Here is a 14,334-nt window from a genome sequence, read left to right as displayed (position 1 = left end):
AATTGATATTTGACAAAGGAACAAAGGCAATACAGTGCAGCAAAGATAGTCTTTCAACAAATGGTGCTGAAACAGCTAGATATTCAAAAGCAGAAAGAAAAAAATCAAAGCACAGCCCCTTCTCAAAAATTAATTCAAAATGGATCACAGACCTAAATGTTAAATAAAAGCTATAAAACTCCTAGAAGATAACATAGGAGAAAACCTAGATGACCTTAAGCATGGCAATGACTTTTTACATACAACACTAAAGGTCTGATCCATGAAAGAAAGAATTGAGAAGCTGGACTTCATTAAAATTAAAAATGTTTGCTCTGTAAAAGTTAATGTCAAGAGAATGAGAAGACAAGCCACACACAAAGAGAAAATATTTGCAAAAGACACATCTGACAAAGGACTGTAATCCAAAATACACAAAGAATACTTAAAACTCAACAATAAGAAAACAATAAGAAACAATCTGATTAAAAATGGGCAAAAGACCTGAACAGACACATCACCAAAGAAGACATACAGATGGCAAGTAAACACATGAAAAGATGTTCAATATCATAGGTCACAAGGGAGTTGCAAACTTAACAAAAAATGAGATACCACTATATACCTTTTAAAATGACTAAAATCTAGAACACAGATAACATCAAATGCTGGAGAGGATGTGGAGCAATAGAAACTCCTATCAACCATACATAGGTAGGATTGTAAAATGGTACAGCCACTTTGGAAGCCAATTGGCAATTTCTTCCAAAACTAAACATATTATTATCACACAATTCAGCAACTGCACTCCTTGGTATTTACCCAAATGAATTAAAAACTTATGTCCACACAAAAACTTGCATGCAGATGTTTAAAGCAGCTTTAGTCGTTACTGCCAAAACTTAGAAGTAACCAAGTTATCCTTAAATAAACTATGGTATTCCAGACAATGGAATGTTATTCAGCACTAAAAAGAAATGAGCTTTAGAACCATGAGAAGGCATGGAAGAATCTTAAATACAAATTAGTTAGGGAAACAGGGAGCACAGAGTGTACTTAGGAACTCTGTACCTCCCACTCAATTTTGCTGTGAACCTAAAGTGGCTCTAAAAAATAAAGTGTGAATTTCTTTTTAAATTCCTGGTAGTTTCTCTGACAGGTAATAATCAAATATAAAAGATACTTTCATATGTGTTATGTGCTGTCAAGGAAGTAAAGAGGGATGTGACAGAAGGTGACAGGTGGGAGGGAATCTCAGTTTTTTTCTTTCTTGCTTTGTGCTTTTAGTGTCATGTCTATGAAATCTATGCCTAACCCACATAAATATTTTCTCCTATGTTTTCCTCTGAAACTTTTATAGTCTTACTTTTTAGATTTAAGGATATGATTTATTTTGAGTAATTTTTAATATGATTTGAGGTATGGGTTGAAGTTGATTTTCTTATATATGGATAGCTAATTATTCATACCTTTTTTCCACTAAACTGCACTTGCATCTTTGTTGAAAATCAACTGTCTTTGAGAAAAGATACATAAATATATGTATATGCATGTCTATTTCCAGACTCTATTCTCTTGCATTGATTTACGTGTCTGTTCTTTTGCCAGTACTACATTATCTTAATTAAAATAGTTTCAGAATAAATCTTGAAATCAGGTACAGTGAATGCTTCAGCTTGATTCTTCTTTTTCAAAATGTTATAGATATTCTATTTCACTTGCTTTTTCATCATAGAAAATTTTAGAATCAGCTTATCAACTTCTACAAAACAAAATTCCTGCTGGATTTGATTGGTACTGCATCAAATCTACAGTTCAAATTGGAAAGAACTGACATCCTAACCAGTTATATTGAGACCTCAAATCCATGAACACTGTATGGCTCTCCATTTACTGAGTTACGCCTTGATTTCATTCATCAGTGTTTTGTAGTTTTCAGCATACGGATCCCACATGTATTTTTTGAGATTTATGCCTAAGTATTACATAATTTTGTGCTATTATAAGTAGTACTGATCTTTAACTTTAATTCCCAATTGTTTGTTGCTAATATGTAAAAATACAACTGAATTTTATATATTGACCTGGTATCCTAAAATCCTGCTAAACTTATTTGTTAGTTCTACTAACTTTTTTTGTAAATTCTTTAGGATTTTCCTCATAGTCATTCATGTCACCTTCAAATAGAATACAGCTGTTTCTTTCCAGATCGCATGCCTATTTCCTGGCTTATTTCACTGGCTTGGATCTGTAACAAAACTGAATAGAAGTAATGACAGTAGACATCCTTGTCTTGTTTCTGTTCTTGCAGGGAAAGCAGTCTTTTATCATTAAGCATGATGTTAGCTGTAGGTTTGCTGAACCTGCCCTTTATCAGGCTGAGGAAGTTCCCTTCTGTTCCTAGTTTGCTGAAGTTTTTATTATGAATGGATGTTGAATTTTTTCAGATGATTTTTCTCCATCTATTGAGGCGATTATAGTTTTTCTCAGCCTGTTGATACAGTGAATTACAGTGGTTAATCTTCAAATGTTGATCACCCTTGCTTTTCTAAGATAAATATCGTTTTTCAGGATATACAATCCTTTTTATATATTGATAAATTTGACTGACTAATATTTTGTTGAAGATTTACCTGTTCTGAACATTTCATACAAATGGAATCACACAACATGTGGTCTCTTGTCACTGGCTTCTTTCATTTAGCATGATGTTTTCGAGATTCATCCACAGTATAACATGTATCAATACTTCATTCCTTTTTATATTCCAAACAATATTCCATTAAATGGATATATCACTTTTTGTTTATACATTCATCAGGTGATGGACATTTGTGTTGTTTCTACTTTGGGCCACCATAAATAATGCGTCCATAAACATTCATGTGTAAATTTTTATATAGACACATGTTTTCATTTCGTATCTCTTGGATATATACCTTGCAGCAAAACTGCTGGGTCATAATGGTAAGTATGTCTAATATTTTGAGAAACTTCCAAACTGTTTTCAAGGTGTTTGCACTACTGTATACTCCCACCAGCAATGTATGAAGGTTCCAATTTCTCCACATCCTCATCAATACTTGTTATTGTCTGTATTTTTAAAGTATGGTTGGTTTTTAAATGTTTCTGCTTTAAATGCCATATATTTATACCATGCAGCCCCATTTATTTCCAAGAGAATCTTTTATATGGTTTAATTATAGCAAGGTCAATAAAGACATAATCAGTTAGTGAAATAGTATAAAATTAAAATATAAATGTCTATAATTGGTGTTAAACAAATAAAATTTTCTACTCCAAAATGGTTTTTAAAAATAATCTCAAGGGTTGAGTTCAGTGGGTCACTGGAACATCTTCCTGATGAACTAGTCAGATCCAAATTCACGATGACAAAAAATAGATTCTCCAACCCTGATTAATATTTATACTTTTTTCTCAAACAGCTAAATAATGTTTTCTAGCTGTACCAAGGTATAATTGACAAATAAAAATTGTATCTATTTAAGTTATACAGTGAGATGACCTGACATATGTATATATTGAGAAATGATTACCATTATTACCACAATCAAGTTAATTAACACATCTAACACTTCACATAGTTACTCTTTTTTTGTGTGATGAAAACACTTAAGACCTACTCTCTTAGCAAATAAAACAATAAGACATTGATTAAAGAAGACATAAATAAATGGAAAAATATCCGACATCTATGTATTGGAAGAATTAATACTGTTAAAATGTCCGTACTACCAAAAGTAAGCCATAGATTCAATGCAATCCTCATCAAAATTCCAATGGCATTTTTCACAGAAATGGAAAAAGCAATTCTAAAATTAACATGGAACCACAAATAACTCCAAATAACCAAAGCAATCTTGAGAAAGAACAATGCTGGAGGTATCATATTTCCTGATTTCAAACTATATTACAAAGCTATAGTAATCAAAACAGTATGGTACTGGCTAATATTACACTTTGAAAATATCAAGTGTTTAGCTTTGCCCTCATCTCCTTAATAGCATAAAACAACCATCTCAGTGCTTTACATTTTCAAATCACCCATGTCAACAATTATTTTTCTCCCCAAGATTCCTGCTATTGAAATATGTGGCTTCTGGTTTCAACTATAATTTTGATCAAAGCTATATCAGGAATATTTTTGTCTTATAATTACATTTACAAATTAATATTTAAGAAATATACATTTTTAACAAATACCAATTATCAATTTCTCCCATCAAGTTAACACACACACAAAAATGATAACATCAAGCATTGTGAAGGATCAAAAGACAGTTATTCTGCCTCAAAAGGTGGAAATTTAAACTAATACAAGTTTTCCAGAGGATAATATGGAAACATATTTTTTAAATTTTAAGAATGTGTATACCCTTCAACCCAACTATTCTTCTAGGAATCTGTGCAAAGGAAATCATTAGAAATGTAGTCAAAAGTTTATGCATAAGGGGGATATAGCTCAGTAGTAGAGTACATGCTTAGCATCCACAAGGTCCTGGGTTCAACCCCCAGTGTCTCTATTACAAAAAATTTTATGCATAAAAATGTTCATCTTTATAAAGGGAAAATAAGGAAATTATTACATAGCTAAAGATGGGGGAATGCTCAATGGTTAAATAAAATACAGTCTATTTGTGTGAGGCATTATTATGCAGCAGTACAAAAATCATGTTTTCAATTAACTTTTAATGGCCCGAGAACATTTTTTGACGTTGTGTTTTGACAAAAATGCAATATATAAAACTTCCTGCTATGTGTTGCCCACTTATTGAGATAAGACAGAGACCAACAGAACAAAACACATTACCAGTGATAAGTTACTCATGGGTGGTGGAGATTATGGGCAGTTTTTATGGAGTTTGTGTTTGTGTGTGTGTGTGTGTGTGCGCACACACATGTGCACACAGGTATATTTTCAAAGTTTTCTGCAGTGAATGTGTTTTACTTTTATAATGATAATTAAAGTAATGTACAGAAATGTTCTTAATTTCACCTCTGTCTAAAATCACTTTTTTATTTTACTGCACAGCCATAAATGTCTCCTTCAAGAATACCTCATTTTGCTTTCTCCAAAAGCTGCAAAAACAACTTAGATAATGAGCAGTTTATCTATGTTATTATGTTAATAATAACATATTGGCTCCACTTAGGGAACCAGCTCACAGAACTTTTCCCTATGACAAAACAAAAATGTCATACACGGAGGTATTACAATGTTTATGCTAACTCTGGCATTTTACACGCTTGAGCTCATTATTATTCTCATTAATTTTGTGATTGTTAATAGCCCTGCTATTTATATGATGACTTAACCTTTACAGATTTCAATCAAAGATTTCAAAACTCAGTGGAGAATGTGTCTAGAATGTAAGAGGATGTATCTCTGAGTGATTTTCCCCAGCAAGGAGCATATTTAGATCCTCAATATACTTAAATGACTGGGACACCTACCTAGAGAGAAGTCAAGAAACAATTATTTTTATCAGCAAAGATACAAAAGTTTTAAATGATTAGTTGATTTTCATAAAAATATATATGAATGTTGAAAATACATGTGAAATGAAAACAACCTACAAGGCTATTTTCTAGATGTTCACTTTTATATAGCTACTCTTAAAATAAGCAAGGAAAAAAACCTTTTTTTAACAAAGATCCTTATTTTACAGCCAAAGCTGTTCTAGGCTTAAATCTAAGCAGGATAAATTGTAAATTTCCAAGGGATAAAAATACAGAAGATTCCACTGTTCACTTTTGCCAACAGACGGTCTAGGCCATTTTTGCATAATCATTTTATCCTTGGTCACAGAGCTATCCATTAGTCTGTGACATCAGCTATGTTTCTGTAGAGTTGTGAAGTGTTTTACAAGCATTGTTAAAGCCATTTATGTATAATAAACATAAAAGCAGTAAGAACTATTATATCTTCCATCTTTTCCTATACTTCACAATAGTTTATAAAGCATGATAATTATCCTTTGTTTAAAAGAACCAGATGATGGCAAAAATCTACAAGTCTGACAAAATACCCTGTTGCTGGTGCCATGGTGAAAAGGCACTTGGTGGTGGAGATGCTTCACAGTTCTACCACACCTACGGAGATGCTACCTGCAGGGTTTTTTAATTGCTTCCTCTCAGCTCCAAATCCATCCTTTTTGTACCGTGTTTTGATGATGGGGTGGGGACTCTCAGACCACCTTTCTGCTTGGTTGGGTGGTTCTAAGTTGGGACATGTCACTAGGGGCACCAGAGGGAGGACAAAAGGACATGCTCCGTCCTGTCTGCTTCCTGGGGGCTTCCTGTCTGCTTGCAGCTTCCGGGAGTCAGCCCTGCAGCGCTTCACCCTGCGGGAGCAGTACCTGTCCAGGGCACCAGCCAAATTCAGCCTTCAGTGTCCTCCACACGTGGAAACCCCTGTCTCCCACAGAGGCAGCAGGATCAGCTGGCACTCTCCTCCTTCAAGGTCTGGGTCCCAGGCCCACAGGGCTCCCCACTGCAAACTCAGAAGCACCCACCAGTCCAGCAGCACCACCTCCTAAGAGGTCTGAGTTGCGGCTCCATAGGACCTCTCCGCTGTGTGTCCTCAGCTGAGGGCTGGAAGCAGCTTCCCACAACTGCTGCCTTTTTGATACCTTAAAGTTCTCTTTTTATCTTCAGCAACTAATAGCACTACACCTAGCCAACAAGTCATATATTAAATTCTTTTGGTTCAAAAAACTAGTGTGGTTTCTGTTTCCAAATTTGACCTTGTCTTAGTCAGTTTGGGCTGCTATTACAAGTTACCATAGATGGAATGGCTGAAACAACAAACATTTATTTCTCAGTTCTGGAGGCTGAAAGTCCAAGACGAAGGTGCTAGCGTGTTCGGGTTCTGGTGAGAGTCCTCTTCTGGGTTGCAGAAGAACTTACAGGGGCTAATACTGTATCCCCACACGGCGAAAAGAAACCTAGCTAGCTCTCTGGTCTCTTCCTATAAGGGCACTACTCCCTGTCATGAGGGCTCCACCTTCACGACCTAATCATCTCCCAGAGACACCCCCTCCCCCCCACTTCAAACACCATCACATGCGGACGGGTCAAGATTTCAACACAGCAATCTGGGGTGAGGACACAAACATTCAGTCCATTGCAGAACCTAACTGACACAGAAAAGAATTTGCCAATATCTAACAAAAATGACATGGCTTTATCCTTTGACCCATCAGTACCACTTCCAGTACTCTATGCAAAAAGATATATGGTCTAAGAGTTTGAAGTGCTGCTTGTAATGAATACTGGAGAAAAAAAAGGTCTACCAATGGTACACATACATAATAGGGTATTATAAACTCATATAAAGGAATGATAAAATGCACTGTATACTAACTGCTATGCAGTGATCTCCATGATATGTGGTTAGGCAAAAAAAAAAATCAAGAGGAAGAAAATGTGTTGAATAATGCTATTTGTCTAAGAAAGAGAAGAATAAGAACATAGTCATATACTTGCTTTTGTTAAATTCAATTGATTAATAACAAAACTAAAAAAAGAGAGTACCTATTGGAGGTAGGAAGGAATAGGTTGAAGACTGAGATAGACGCTAGACTTCTCTAGCCATACTTTGCTTTACAGATTTGACTTTTTAAAGGTTTTGGTGAACAATTCCAACATTTGGGTGTGTATGTGGGGTGGAGGTCACCACACCCACAAGCAGTTCTTCAACACCAGCTGGGTGTCCTACAAATCAACTGAACTCAGATTCTATCCAGAGACTGCATCAGACCCCACAGATTAAGGGCTCCGTCCTACAATACTGCCACCCCCCAGCTTCAAACACCATCACAAGGCCAGGTTATCACCTATGCTTCTGAAAAACCAGCAATAGATTGGAGGTTCCAACAATCCCTTCTTTCGGTTCAATTAATTTGCTAGAGCAGCTCACAGAACTCAGAGGAACATTTTACTTACTAGATCACCAGTTTATAATACAAAGTTGTAACTCAGGAGCAGCCAGACGGAAATGATGCACAGGAAAGGGCACTGGGAAAGGGCATGGAGCTTCCATTCCCCTTTCCAGGCGCACCACTCTGCCCAAATCTCCACGTGTTCACCAGCCTGGAAGCTCTTCAAACCCTGGCCTTCTGGCGTTTTATGGAGGCTTCGTTATATACACAGGATTGACTAAATCACTGGCTGTGACAGATTCAACCTCCAGCCACTCATCACTCCCTAGAGATCAGGGGTGGGGCTGAAAGCTCCAACTATAATCACAAGGTGGGCTCCTCTGGCAACCAGTCCCCATCCTTGGGTGCTTTCCAGGAGCCACCTCATTAACAAAACAAAAGACACTTTTAAGCTCTCATCCTCAGGAAATCCCAAGGGTATTAGGAGCTCTGCCCGAAACAAAGACCAAACAGATATTTCTTACTACAAATCACAGTATCACAACTATGAAACCATAAAAATAATTTCCATAATCATAAATAAAATTAAAGTTTTTTAAATGATGTATTTTATAAACAAACAAATAAAAACTCTATCCACTGAAAAGGCACTGTTTCTACAAAGACCAATGCAAAAGCATTGAGGACCCCTAGTGTCCAGAAGATGTCTCTGGATACCATTTCCCACTAATGGGGATCAAGGGTTTTTTGAGAAAGGGCAGATTCTAGATCTCAAGCAGAAAATATACAAGTTGAGTAAGGAACCCCTCGTTTGACCGGAAAGCAAGGCTACAATCCAGGATGGCTGGATTACATGAAAAGGGCTCAGGAGTCCACTTGAAGAGATTCTATTAGAATATCTTCATTTGCAAACCCTAGTGATTAATCAGCCTAGGCTCTGATCATCAGTGCCTACTCACATTCACCCAGAAAAAGTGACAATCAGATATGATGTGCCTCCTGATAAAAGTGCACAACATCATCGATGAAGTATTCTCATGCAAAACATGGAAGCATAACCTAATCAAGCTTCAAGATACATGGGTCTATTTGCAGGGGACAGAAGAACGTATTAAATGACATCACGGAGATGCAATTAGCAAAATCCAGATGGTAGAACACAAACAATTATTTCCTCAACAAACCATAATGAAAAAAATAGAGTGTAAATCTGTAAATTAACAAAGAAAAGATTATGGCCCTGATTTAAAACAAACAAGTTATTTTAAAAACTTTGTAAGACTGTTGGGAAAATCTGAGCACAGATGGGATATTTTATATTTTGGAATTATTTTTAACTTTGTTATGTGATGATACTGCAGTTACATTTTTAAAACAAAATCTGTAATACATGAAATTGTATAAAATCAGGTATTTGCTTCAAAATTATCAGGCGTGAGGAAGAACTGAGTGAGGATATAGAAGAAAGAATACTGTCCAAGACTTTATAATTGTAGAGTGACATGGAGGGGCTCAGAAGGATGTAACACACATACTGAGTTTGTGCTGCAAACAAGGAACACTGAGTTTGGGAATCTACCATGTGTATGGTAAGCGTAAGTAAGAAAGTCTGCACTTTGAATCTACCTGCACCCATGACTCAGACTCAACAATTTTTAATTCTTAGACAATATTGTTTCCTCTATGCCCTCACTCAATTCCCTCCACCCCACCCAATAATTTGAAACAAATGTGTGACTTTATATAACTCAACACTCAAAGCTGCTCACTGTAAACAGCAGCCTGAGGAATGGCATGGGTAAAGTGCAGTCAGGAGCTTGCGTTCCTGGCACACCCAGCAAGAGTGTGCAGGGATGCTCAGGGCACATGGCAGTCCCCTTCCCCATCACTCCATCTGTTGTCCCCACGTCCTGGCTTCCGGCAAACTTTTGCAAAAGTATGCCACTCTGCTGGCCACTCTCATTAATTTAAACAACGAAGGCTAGAACTGAATCTGTTCAATTGGTCTTATACAGCATTTAATTAAGGCTACTACCAACTGGACTCAAAATAACAAGACGAAGGTAACGTGCAGTACTGACTTCAAATATGCCAGCCAGTCAGGATGTGGCCTAGTCTAAGGCCAGTCCATTATCCATTACCACCCATGCAAGGGAGTTTACACTGACCTGCTGATCTTTGGTGTCGGCACCAATAATTACAGAAAGCAACAGATGGGCCAGAAAACCACCTCCATCCCCAATGGAGAGAGATTCTATGGCCCACTTCCAGCCACACGCAAACATAAAACCCAAAAAGGCACAGGTAATTCCTACCAGGATTTCTTATTAAATTTGATTTGGATCAGCCTTACATTGGTTTGGTTAAGTCACATGGTCAGTGTCACTGAGTGGTTGTAGCCCCCTTTTCCGTACATGGCATAAATCAAGACCTCTCAAGCACCAGAGAAGCATGTAAATGTATGTCAGAATGAAATGAGGTTCATACCTGTTTTAAGGGGGTCCATGTCGAGAGCTGCTATTGATGGCATCAGGTACAGGAGAACAATTCAGGGTCAGACATGTCCACAGAATGTCAGCTGCAGTTGCCACTTGACTCCAGTGGCAGTGTTGGATCTAGGCGACAAAGAGATTATTAATCGCCTCCACCCTTGTATATCTTGGGTCTAAAGAGTCCCCACCACAGGTACCAGGGTTGTTTAACGTATGAGTCTGTAGTCTTCCAAGTAGCAAATCAGATAGCAGACCAGGCAGCTGAATCATTGGCAATACCCCAAGAGTCAGTAAAAAATACTCATTACCAAATCATTTTCTGGAAAAAAAAGATATTAACTCAGTAGCAGCAGCCTCGGAACGGTGACAGTGCTGCTCCCGATTTGCAGCACCTCCATCTCCAGGGTGGGGAGCACCTTTGCCTGTGTGCACTTCAAGTACATGGCTGCAGCAAAGATCTACCATCAGGGAGAATAAAATAAATGAACAGGTGTTCACCAATCTGTGGACATGCTAGGGTGAATAGGGCCCTGAAAATGAGTGAATAGGTATTCTAGACCATCTAGTAATAAAGCTCCCTTTCTGAATATTTAAGTTGCTCTTTTCTGTGAAGAATCAATGACTTCTAACCTCAGAGTACCCAAAGATTTCACTTAGATAAAATTATACTTGATGGCATAGAGTGTAAAGCCCCAGCCCTGGAGTTGGACCAGCCTTTGTTCAAGCCCCAGCATCACCATTTACGAGTTACGTGATCTGAAGCACGGTATATAAACACGCTGACGCTCAGTCTCCTTATCAGTGAAATGGCAACAACATCATCAGTCTGGAAGTGTTGTTGTGAAGATTCAATGGGACATTTCGTCACTTTGAGCTGTTATGGGGAACAGTGCTTAATTGTAAAGCAGGTGGCCAGAGGATCCTGGTTGCTGGGGAGACAGCTCAGGAATTCAGGCACTTAGGTGATAAGACAGAGTGCAAAAAATTAAGACAGGCATGGAAGGGGGTGGGGGTGGCAGTTGGATATTTGTGCGAGGCCAAGATAAGCCTAAAAACTGCCTTTCCTTGTTACGAATGGAGCATTTTTTAAAAGAGGAACAGAAAACATTTATTTCAAACTTCCCCCGCCATGAGGAAGATGTACAGTCAGTGATGCACTTAGGCATTCCAGAGTCCTCTCCAACAGGAAGTTCAGGAGGGGCCACCTTTACTTCATTCATTGTCATACAGTTATCTCCCCTCTGGGTCACACTAGAGAACACTAAACAGCACGCAAGCCAGCAAAGTAGGGGACAGAAAGAAACACACAGTAAGTTAATCAACAGACGTACTGAGCACCTTCTGGGCTCCAGGCTCTGAGTTAGGGGTGATGAACAAACCGACATGGTCCCTGGTTCATGGAGTATGTATTTTCAGGAGCAGTTCCCTGATGGCAATCTGTGGACATGCTCAGGCAGAATCTCCTGCAGTATTTAGATTCCTTGGACTCTAAGCCCGGATCCCACTCCTGACCTAATGAATCAGACATTCTAGGAAGTGGGGACACAGGAGACGGTATTTTTAATAAGTGCCCTCTAGCGATTCTAAGAAACACCCAGTTTGGGAACTACCACCGGTGTTCCTCAATGGGTGGTGAGACCCTCACACTCAGTGTCTCTAAGAGTGCAGTATAGGAATGTGTGTCTTCAGTGAACCTCGAGGTTTGAGAACCACTATGCTAGGCTGCCCTTCTCTTACATCTCTTCCTTTCTATTAGATATTACGTATGCAAGTGCATTATGGATTATAAAGCATGATACAAAGTTCATGGGCTCTAGTTTTTAGGATGGCCCAGTTTATACAAGTAACTGAAGTCAGCGTGGAGCATAATGAGGCATTGCTCAGAGCTTACCATGTCTCCGACCAAATCCTCATGATTCTTTTTATAGTCACAGAAGCTTCTGGCAGGTAAGGCTGATAGAACAGTACTATTACCTCTCTGAAGGCCCTTCCTTCTGCCACTGGCCCCAGCAGCAGACCCACGGTGCCTGAGCAGTTACCACCCCTGGATGGCTTCCTCTCAGAAGGACCTTAAAGTCTACACACTCATCTGGACCACTTGCAGAATCTTTTGATCAAGACACAACTATGTATCAGGCGAGACTTGTATGAGCAAAGTGATACCGTTTGAACCCCCTTAAATGTTTGGCTCTCTCAATACACCATGAAATCCAAACTCAGGACGTGGGATTCAGGATGAGGAACCAATGATGGGTTGGTAGGGCAGACAGATGGCTAGAGTAGATCTGAACTGCCACTGTACACCTGAAGAACGTCCAGTGCCTTGGGAACACCCAGGTGGTGATGCCCCAGGAGCAGCTGTCCACAACGGGTGTGGAGATCTGAGAGGGTTAAGGTCAAGAATAGAGACAGAGCGGGCTTCAGCTGCAGGAGACAAGGGGTTCGTGTAGAGAAAAAATAAAGAAGACTCACATGTGTATGGAGTTACGTGTAAGATCAGAGGAGAAAAAGTACAGTGAAAGAGCCTAAGAAAGAGGGATCAAAGAGACAAGAGGCGAATCATGAGAGTAGAAGGCTCAAAAGCCAAAAGGAGGTTAAAATTTCAATGAAAGACTTGTCGCCAGTGCCAAATACCACAGAGCTGTCAGCAAGGGCAAGAACAGAAGAGAGGCCACGGGATGTGCAAATCACTGGTGACACTCCCAAGAGCAAAAGAGCAGAGTGATGTGGGAACTATTTCCTTCATGCTCCTGGCCAGAGTGTTTACCAATAAATCAACTCCTTTTATAGCTTGGATTTAATTCTTTTCTGTCAAGGATTATCACTTCTCATTTTATACATATGTTATCACTCAACACTAAGAAATTCTGCTTTCCGTAGGGCTGCCTCAGAAGAAACAAAATTTAGCTGGATGTGTTTTCTCTCTACCCCTCAGCCTTCCCTGCACTCCCCCTAACTTCTCAGGGGACCCCAGTGTTACTGTTTTTCAGGGTTCGTGGTGACCCTCTGGCAGTGGGGGCACTCAAGGAGTTTGTTCACTGAATGTGAGGGGAAGGACTTTAGGAAGTGGGTGGAAAGTCTTCTCCTACATTGGAAGTGTAGTAAATAGCTTCTTCAAAACTAAATATAATCGTTTATATTTAAACATTAAATGTAACTAAGGGAGAGCAGTGGCCTACAGTGTAGTATGATGAGAAAAGCGTGGGCTTGGGAATCAGACAAGCTTAAAAACGGAAGCCCTGTTAGCAGTATTTCATGCCTGCAGAATAGGATCATCTCCCTCACTTCATGGGGCAACTGGAAGAGGTGAACTAAATAATTTACATAAAGATCCAATCAGAAGGCTCTGAACAGAGCAGGGCTGTGGTAACTGGTAGCAGTCGGTATCAGTATTAGCTGTTAGTTATTCGTCTTATAAGCTGCTGATTCAGATACTCAAGACAGAAAACTACAGTAACTCGCCGTCTGAATTGCGCAGGAAAACCTCTCCTTTCATCTAGTGAGGTCTCAGCACTCACATTCGCCTGAGCGGGCACAACTCCAACCAACCTATCAAAAGCAGGTGCGATGAGGGCCTACTCAGTGCCAACTCGGCCACTTCTCTGACTTCTGACGGGTGAACAGTCTTCATTAGGAAGTGTTGTTACACGTTAAAGAAAAAAAATTAAGCATGTGAACTCTGCACGCGTAACCGTGGGAGCGGTGGGGCCCGGTCAGGCCGCTCGGCTCTCCTCACAGGGAATTAGGGGGCAGCGGGGAGAGAGGGGAGGTGGCCGCACGTACCGGGGTGTCAGACAGTGAAGCCTCCACCGCGACGGGCCAGTCACTTTTACAAGCAGCATTGCTTCCCCGCCCCTCCGGCCCATTTCCTAGAGCGCGAGCTGAGCAGTCAGCCTCCACGCCCCAGAGGGAGCGCGTCGCAGGCCCCGGGCCGCGGGGAGGACCGGCCCGAGGCGGCG

The 14,334-nt window shown here is 39.6% G+C and overlaps 1 long non-coding RNA gene across 1 annotated transcript in view; it reads right to left on the bottom strand.

The window, feature by feature from the left end:
• The window catches only part of LOC140695985 (uncharacterized), a 40,245-nt gene extending 25,977 nt beyond the window's left edge, over positions 1-14,268 (bottom strand). Inside the window, exons 1-2 of the long non-coding RNA XR_012071880.1 lie at positions 14,159-14,268; positions 10,371-10,498 (exon numbers count right to left, since the gene is read on the bottom strand). This is a non-coding gene — a long non-coding RNA (uncharacterized lncRNA). The remainder of the gene's footprint in view (positions 1-10,370; positions 10,499-14,158) is intronic.
• Positions 14,269-14,334: the final 66 nt, after the last annotated feature.

The sequence above is a fragment of the Vicugna pacos genome, chromosome 4 (genome assembly GCF_048564905.1).
Source record: "Vicugna pacos chromosome 4, VicPac4, whole genome shotgun sequence".
Lineage (NCBI taxonomy): Eukaryota > Metazoa > Chordata > Mammalia > Artiodactyla > Camelidae > Vicugna > Vicugna pacos.
This window is presented reverse-complemented; position numbering and strand designations above follow the sequence as displayed.